Genomic DNA, 8,750 nt, shown 5'->3' with positions numbered 1-8,750 from the left:
GGGATAAGCTTGAAATTTTTATATAATAATTTATTTATTTTAATAATTTATAGGAATAGAAATTTTTATTTAAGTTTGTAAAAATTTATTATTTATTTATTTTTAATTTATTATAAATTATTTATTATTAATATTAAATTTTATTAATGAATATTTAATTAATAGTAATAATGATTAAATTAGTATAATTTACATTTATAAATTATGAATTCGGCAAAAATTATTTTCATCTGTTTAACAAAAACATTGTATTAAGTTTAATTTAATATAGGATCTGCTCAATGATTTATTAAATAGCTGCAGTATTTTGACTGTGCAAAGGTAGCATAATAATTAGTCTTTTAATTGAGGACTTGTATGAAAGATTTGATGAGAAATAAACTTTATTATTTATATAATTAAAATTTTATTTTTAAGTAAAAAAGCTTAAATTATTTAAAGGGACGATAAGACCCTATAAAACTTTATAAATTTTAATTTTAATTTTTTTGGTTTTATAAATATTTTATTTTTATAATTTATTTTATTGGGGTGATAAAAAAAATTAATAAACTTTTTTTAAAATTTAACATTATTTAATGAATTTTTGAATTAAAATTTTTAATTAAAGGAAAAAGTTACTTTAGGGATAACAGCGTAATTAATTTTTTAAGTCCAAATTTAAAAATTAGTTTGCGACCTCGATGTTGAATTAAGATTAATCTTAGGTGCAAAATTTTAAGTATTAGGTCTGTTCGACCTTTAAATTCTTACATGATTTGAGTTCAAACCGGTGTAAGCCAGGTTGGTTTCTATCTTTTAAAAATTAATTTGTTTTAGTACGAAAGGATTAAATAATTAAATTAAATTTTTATTAAATGAATAAAAATAATTTAACTATTTTGGCAGATAATTGTGTTAAATTTAGAATTTAATTATATAATTTTTATTATAGATAGTAATTTTTATATTTGTTATAATTATTAATTTTTTGATTTTATTTTTAATAGTTTTTATAAGAGTTGCTTTTTTTACTTTATTAGAGCGTAAAGTTTTAGGTTATATTCAATTACGTAAAGGTCCGAATAAGTTTTTGATTAAAGGTATTTTTCAACCTATAGGTGATGGGTTAAAATTATTTTTTAAAGAAGTTAATTATCCGAGTAATATAAATTTTTTTATTTTTATAATTTCTCCTTTATTGGGTTTATTAATTTCAATTTTTTTTTGATTTATTTATCCTTATATTGGTATGAACTATATTATAGGATTTGGTTTAATTTATATATTTTGTTGTTCAAGTTTAATAGTTTATATTTTTTTAATAATTAGATGATCTTCGAATTCTAATTATTCAGTTTTAGGTATAATTCGGTTTATTTCTCAAATGATTTCATATGAAGTTAGAATAATAATTATTATTATAAATTTAATATTTTTAATTAATAGTTTTAATTTAAATGATTTTTATATCTATCAAATTAATTTAAAATTTTTTTTTTTTCTTTTTTTTTTGTTTATTTTATTATTAATTAGATTTTTAGCTGAAATAAATCGTTCTCCTTTTGATTTTTCTGAGGGTGAATCAGAATTAGTTTCTGGATTTAATATTGAATTTAGAAGTTTATCTTTTATTTTTATTTTTATATCTGAATATATAAGAATTATATTTATAGGGATACTATTATGTGAAATGTTTTTTGGTTTGATAATAAATAAATTTTATTTAAATATTTTTATTTTGATTTTTATATTTATAGTTATTTGATTACGTGGGTTTTTACCACGATTTCGTTATGATAAATTAATATATTTAGTTTGGAAATTAATTTTACCTTTGTCTTTATTTTTATTTGTCTTTAATTTTTCTATTAAATTATTTAACTTATATCATTAATTTAAGTATTAAGTTAATAGAATTAAATTCTATTTTTTATTTTCAAAATAAATATTTTAAATAAATTAATTAACTAAATTAATAATTTATCTCATAACTTTATGATATAAAAGTTAATGAAAAAGTAAGAAAAATAAATTGTTGTAAAAATTTGCCCTGTTGTAATAAATGGGTATTCAACTGGTTGTATCCCAATTCAGGTTAAAATAAAAAATGTTATAATAAATATTCAGAATAAAAATTTATTTAATGGGTAAAATTTATTTCTTAAAAAAATTTTTATTGTTTAATATAGGTAAGATTAATAAAATTAAAATTGAAAGTATTAAAGCAATAACCCCTCCTAATTTATTAGGGATTGCTCGTAAAATTGAATAAGAAAATAAAAAATATCATTCTGGTTGAATGTGATTTGGTGTAATTATTGAATTTGCTATAATAAAATTATTGTGATCATTTAGTAGGTATGGAAAAATTAAAGCTAAAATAAAAAATATTCATATAAATATGATTAATCCAATTAAATCTTTAATTAGAAAATATGGAGAAAAAGTAATTTTATCAAAATTTCTATTAATTCCTAGTGGATTATTAGAACCTGTTAAATGAAGAAAGAATAAGTGAATAAAAGTAAATAAAATAATAATAAATGGTAAAATAAAATGGATTGAGAAAAATCGTGTTAATGTAGCATTATTAATTGAGAATCCCCCTCAAATTCAAATAACAATTGAATTTCCTAAATAAGGAATTGCTGATAATAAATTTGTGATTACTGTTGCCCCCCAAAATGATATTTGTCCTCATGGTAATACATAACCTACAAATGCTGTTATTATTGTTAATAATAATAAAATTACTCCAATAATTCATGTTATTTTAAAGTTGAAAGAATTTATATAGATACCTCGTCTAATATGAATATAAATTATAATAAAAAATATAGAAGCCCCATTTGCATGGAAAGATCGGATTAATCATCCAAAGTTAATATTTCGATTTATATTAATAATTCTTTGAAAAGCTAAATTAATATCTGTTTTATAATGGAAGGCTAAAAATAATCCTGTTAAAATTTGATTAATTAAACAAATTATTAATAAAGATCCAAAATTTCATATAAAACTAATTCTAGCTGGTGTAGGTAAATTTAATATTGGGGATAAAGTTTTTAGTATATTTTTTTTCATTAATTATTTTTTTGTCGAATTGGTCCTTTATTAATTTTTAGTATTCAAATAATTAAAATTAATATAAAAAAAAGGATTAAGATAATTAAATAAATTATTAAATTATTTGGTATTATGAATATATTTAATAAATTAAAATTATCTTCAAATATAAATTTATTTTCATAATTGAAATTTTCAAGATTGAGATTTAATTTTAAATAAAAGATTAACATTAAAATTAATGTTAATTTATAAATTATAATTTTATAATTTTTATTAATATTTAATTCATTAAAAGCAATTCTTGAAATATATAAAAAAATAATTATTAATCCTCCAATGTATAAGATAAATACTATAAATGAAATTCATGCTGTTTTAGTAATTATATTAATTATTAATGTTAAAGTTATAGTTTGAATTAAAATGATTAAGTTTGATCTAATTGGTGATTTTATTATAGTTAATAAAATTGCTATGGTTAAATTAGTTAATAAAATAAATTTTAAAATTCAGTATATATTTTAATTAAAATATTAATTTTGGAGATTAATGATAATATGTATATATTTATACTGATTTATTTTAAATAATTTTATAATTTTGATTTACAATATCAATGTTTTTTTTAAACTATTAAAATGATAAATTTATTTATTTTAGTATTAATATTTATATTATTTTCTGGAGTTTTATTTTATATTTTTAATTTTAATCATTTATTAATAATACTTTTAGGATTAGAATATTTATTATTAATTTTATCTTTATTATTTTTATTAAATTTAATAATATTTATTAAACAATATGTTTTATTATTAATTTTTTTTATTTTTTGTATTAGTGAAAGAGTTTTAGGTTTAACAATTTTGATTTTAATAGTTCGTATATATGGTAATGATTACTTAAAGTCATTAATAATTTTACAATGTTAATAATTTTAATATTAATTTTATTTAGTATGATTTTTTTTAGTCTTAATTTTAAAAGATGATGATTAGCCCAGAATTTTTTTTTTTTTTTTTTTTTTTTTATATATTTCAAGATACCTATGTTTAATTATTTTTTAAATGTTAGTTATTTATTTGGTATAGATATATTTTCTTATTTGATATTTATATTAGGTGTTTGAATTATTAGATTAGTTTATATTTCTAGATTTAGTCTTAAGAATAATTATTTAAAGTATTTTAATTTTTTAATATTTATTTTTATTATTATTTTTTATTTTTGTTTTTTTAGAAATAATTTTATTTTATTTTATATTTTTTATGAAATTAATTTAATTCCTGTTATTATTTTAATTTATGGTTGAGGTTATCAATATGAGCGTTTTAAGGCTGGTTTTTATTTATTTATTTATATAATTTTTTTTTCTTTACCTTTTTTTTCTTGTTTATTGAGTTTAAATAATTTTAATTTTATATTTATATATTATTATGATTACTTATATAATTTAAATTTTTATTATTATTTATTTTTAATAATAATTTTTTTAGTTAAGATACCTTTATTTATATTTCATATTTGACTTCCAAAGGCTCATGTTGAGGCTCCTATTAGTGGTTCAATAATTTTAGCTGGGATTATATTAAAATTAGGTGGTTTTGGTATTTATCATGTTTTAATATTAGTTTTTAAAGTTAACTTAAAATTTAATTATTTATTTATTTCTTTATGTTTATTAGGTATATTGGTTTTAAGATTAGTTTGTTTTTTTCAGAGAGACTTAAAAATTTTGATTGCTTATTCTTCTGTTGTTCATATAGCTTTAGTAATTATTGGGTTTTTAACTTTAAATAATTGTGGTTATTTTGGTTCATTAATTTTAATATTTGGCCATGGTTTATGTTCTTCTGGTTTATTTTGTTTAAGAAATATTTGTTATTTACGTTTTAAAAGTCGAAGTTTATTTTTAAATAAGGGTTTAATTAATATTTATCCTGTTTTATCATTTTGGTGATTTTTATTATGTTCTTCAAATATATCTTTTCCCCCATCTTTAAATTTATTTGGTGAATTATTTTTATTAATTAGTTTAATAATTTGATTAGATTATTTTTATATATTATATTTTTTAATTATAATTTTAATATTTTTATATAGTTTATATTTATATTTATATACTCAATATGGTAAATTATTTTTTAATATAAATTATTTAGTTTATATTAATTTAAGAGAATATATATTATTATTTATGCATTGAGTTCCATTAAATTTAATTTTTTTAATTATAGAATTATTTTGTTATTTAAATAGTTTATTTAAAATATTAATTTGTGGAATTAAAGATTATATTTTTATATTTAAATAATTAAATTTAATTTTTTTTTTTTTTTTTTTTTTTTTTTATTTTATTTTATTTGTAGTTTTTTTTATTATAGGTTTATTAATGATTTATTTTGATAAATTTTATTTTATTGAATATATATTTTTTTTTTTTAATTCTTGTATAGTTTTATATGTTATTTTAATAGATTGAATATCTTTAATATTTATTTCTTTTGTTTTTTTAATTTCTTCTATAATTTTATTATATAGTATAGAATATATAAATTATGATTTTAATAAGAGTCGATTTTTAATATTAATAAATTTTTTTATTATATTTATATTTTTTTTGGTTATTAGTCCTAATTTGATTAGAATTTTATTAGGTTGGGATGGTTTAGGGATGGTTTCTTTTTGTTTAGTTGTTTTTTATCAAAATAAAAAATCTTATAGTTCAGGTTTAGTAACAGTTATTTTAAATCGTTTAGGTGATTTATTTATTATTATATCTATAATTTGAATATTAAATTTTGGTTCTTGAAATTTTATTTTAATTGATTATTATGTTAATTTAAATTATTTATTTTTTATTATATTGATAATTATAATAGCTTCTTTAACTAAGAGAGCTCAGATTCCTTTTTCTTCTTGACTTCCTTTAGCTATAGCAGCCCCTACTCCTGTTTCTTCATTAGTTCATTCTTCTACTTTAGTTACTGCTGGTATTTACTTAATAATTCGTTTTAATGAAATTTTTTTAAATTTTTCTTTTTTAAATTATTTAATAGTAATTTCTTGTTTGACAATATTAATAGCTGGTTTGAATGCAATTTTTGAATTTGATTTAAAGAAAATTATTGCTTTTTCTACTTTAAGACAAATAAGATTTATATTTATAATTTTATGTTTAGGTAAAATTGATATATGTTTTTTTTATTTATTAATACATGCTTTATTTAAATCTATAATATTTTTAAGAGCTGGGATTTTAATTTTAAATATAAATAATAATCAAGATATTCGTAAAATGGGTGGTTTAATTGATTATTTACCTTTTTGTGGTTTAATTTTTATATTTACTTTAATGTCTTTATGTGGTTTTCCTTTTTTTTGTAGTTTTTATTCAAAGGATTTAATTTTTGAATATTTTTTAATAATAAATTTAAATTTTTTTTTTTTTTTTTTTTTTTTTATTTTCTTTTTTTTTAACTTTTTTTTATTCTATTCGTGTAATTTATTATTTAATAATAATAAATTTTTCTATATATAATTATATAATAATTGTTAAATTTGAAAGAAAAATTTTGATTATTAGAATAATATTTATTAGATTTATTATAATTTTTTTTGGTTCTTTTTTTATATGATTGATATTTTATAAGTTTGATTTAATTTTATTAGAATTTAAATTTAAAATTTTAAGAGTTTTAATTTTATTTTTTAGAATTTGATTTTTTTTTGAACTTAATAATTTTTTATTTTCTATAAGTTATTTTATTTCTTTATTTAATGTTTTTTTTTTTTGGTATAATATGAAATTTATTATTTTTTAAGGTTAATTTTTTTTTAAATAATTTTCTTTATGTTGGTTTTTTTTCTTTAAAAGTTTTCGAGGTTGGTTGAATTGAATATAATTTAAATAGAGGTTTAATTTTTTTTTTTAAAAAATTAATTTTATTTAGTCAAAATATTTTTTTAAATAGTTATAAGGTTTATATTTTATTATTTTTTTTATGATTTTTAATTATTTTATTTTTTAATTATTAAATTTGAATAGCTTAATTATAGAGCATTATATTGAAGATATAAAGGTAAATTTAAATTTTTTAAATAATTTTAAAAATTTTATTTTTTAAAAAAAAAGTTTTATTTTGAAATAAAGACTAAATCTTAGTTAAGGTTATTTTTGTGTTTTTAAAAAAAGGTAAAATTTTGATTTAATTTTAATTTTTTTTTTATGGTAAGGTAGCTACCTTTGCAAATTTTTAAAAATTTTATTTTTTAAAAAAAAAGTTTTATTTTGAAATAAAGACTAAATCTTAGTTAAGGTTATTTTTGTGTTTTTAAAAAAAGGTAAAATTTTGATTTAATTTTAATTTTTTTTTATGGTAAGGTAGCTACCTTTGCAAATTTTTAAAAATTTTATTTTTTAAAAAAAAAGTTTTATTTTGAAATAAAGACTAAATCTTAGTTAAGGTTATTTTTGTGTTTTTAAAAAAAGGTAAAATTTTGATTTAATTTTAATTTTTTTTTATGGTAAGGTAGCTACCTTTGCAAATTTTTAAAAATTTTATTTTTTAAAAAAAAAGTTTTATTTTGAAATAAAGACTAAATCTTAGTTAAGGTTATTTTTTTGTTTTTAAAAAAAGGTAAAATTTTGATTTAATTTTAATTTTTTTTTATGGTAAGGTAGCTATCTTTGCAAATTTTTAAAAATTTTATTTTTTAAAAAAAAAGTTTTATTTTGAAATAAAGACTAAATCTTAGTTAAGGTTATTTTTGTGTTTTTAAAAAAAGGTAAAATTTTGATTTAATTTTAATTTTTTTTTATGGTAAGGTAGCTACCTTTGCAAATTTTTAAAAATTTTATTTTTTAAAAAAAAAGTTTTATTTTGAAATAAAGACTAAATCTTAGTTAAGGTTATTTTTTTGTTTTTAAAAAAAGGTAAAATTTTGATTTAATTTTAATTTTTTTTTATGGTAAGGTAGCTACCTTTGCAAATTTTTAAAAATTTTATTTTTTAAAAAAAAAGTTTTATTTTGAAATAAAGACTAAATCTTAGTTAAGGTTATTTTTGTGTTTTTAAAAAAAGGTAAAATTTTGATTTAATTTTAATTTTTTTTTATGGTAAGGTAGCTACCTTTGCAAATTTTTAAAAATTTTATTTTTTAAAAAAAAAGTTTTATTTTGAAATAAAGACTAAATCTTAGTTAAGGTTATTTTTTTGTTTTTAAAAAAAGGTAAAATTTTGATTTAATTTTAATTTTTTTTTATGGTAAGGTAGCTATCTTTGCAAATTTTTAAAAATTTTATTTTTTAAAAAAAAAGTTTTATTTTGAAATAAAGACTAAATCTTAGTTAAGGTTATTTTTGTGTTTTTAAAAAAAGGTAAAATTTTGATTTAATTTTAATTTTTTTTTATGGTAAGGTAGCTACCTTTGCAAATTTTTAAAAATTTTATTTTTTAAAAAAAAAGTTTTATTTTGAAATAAAGACTAAATCTTAGTTAAGGTTATTTTTGTGTTTTTAAAAAAAGGTAAAATTTTGATTTAATTTTAATTTTTTTTTATGGTAAGGTAGCTACCTTTGCAAATTTTTAAAAATTTTATTTTTTAAAAAAAAAGTTTTATTTTGAAATAAAGACTAAATCTTAGTTAAGGTTATTTTTGTGTTTTTAAAAAAAGGTAAAATTTTGATTTAATTTTAA

At 15.7% G+C, this 8,750-nt stretch overlaps 1 pseudogene; it reads right to left on the bottom strand.

Moving 5' to 3' along the window:
- Window positions 1-1,950: 1,950 nt before the first annotated feature.
- Window positions 1,951-3,526, bottom strand: LOC132931297 (cytochrome b-like; annotated as a pseudogene).
- Window positions 3,527-8,750: the final 5,224 nt, after the last annotated feature.

This window comes from Rhopalosiphum padi, unplaced genomic scaffold, assembly GCF_020882245.1.
Source record: "Rhopalosiphum padi isolate XX-2018 unplaced genomic scaffold, ASM2088224v1 scaffold1, whole genome shotgun sequence".
NCBI lineage: Eukaryota > Metazoa > Arthropoda > Insecta > Hemiptera > Aphididae > Rhopalosiphum > Rhopalosiphum padi.
Note: the sequence above shows the minus strand (reverse complement) of the source record. Positions and strands in the feature narration are given on the sequence as shown.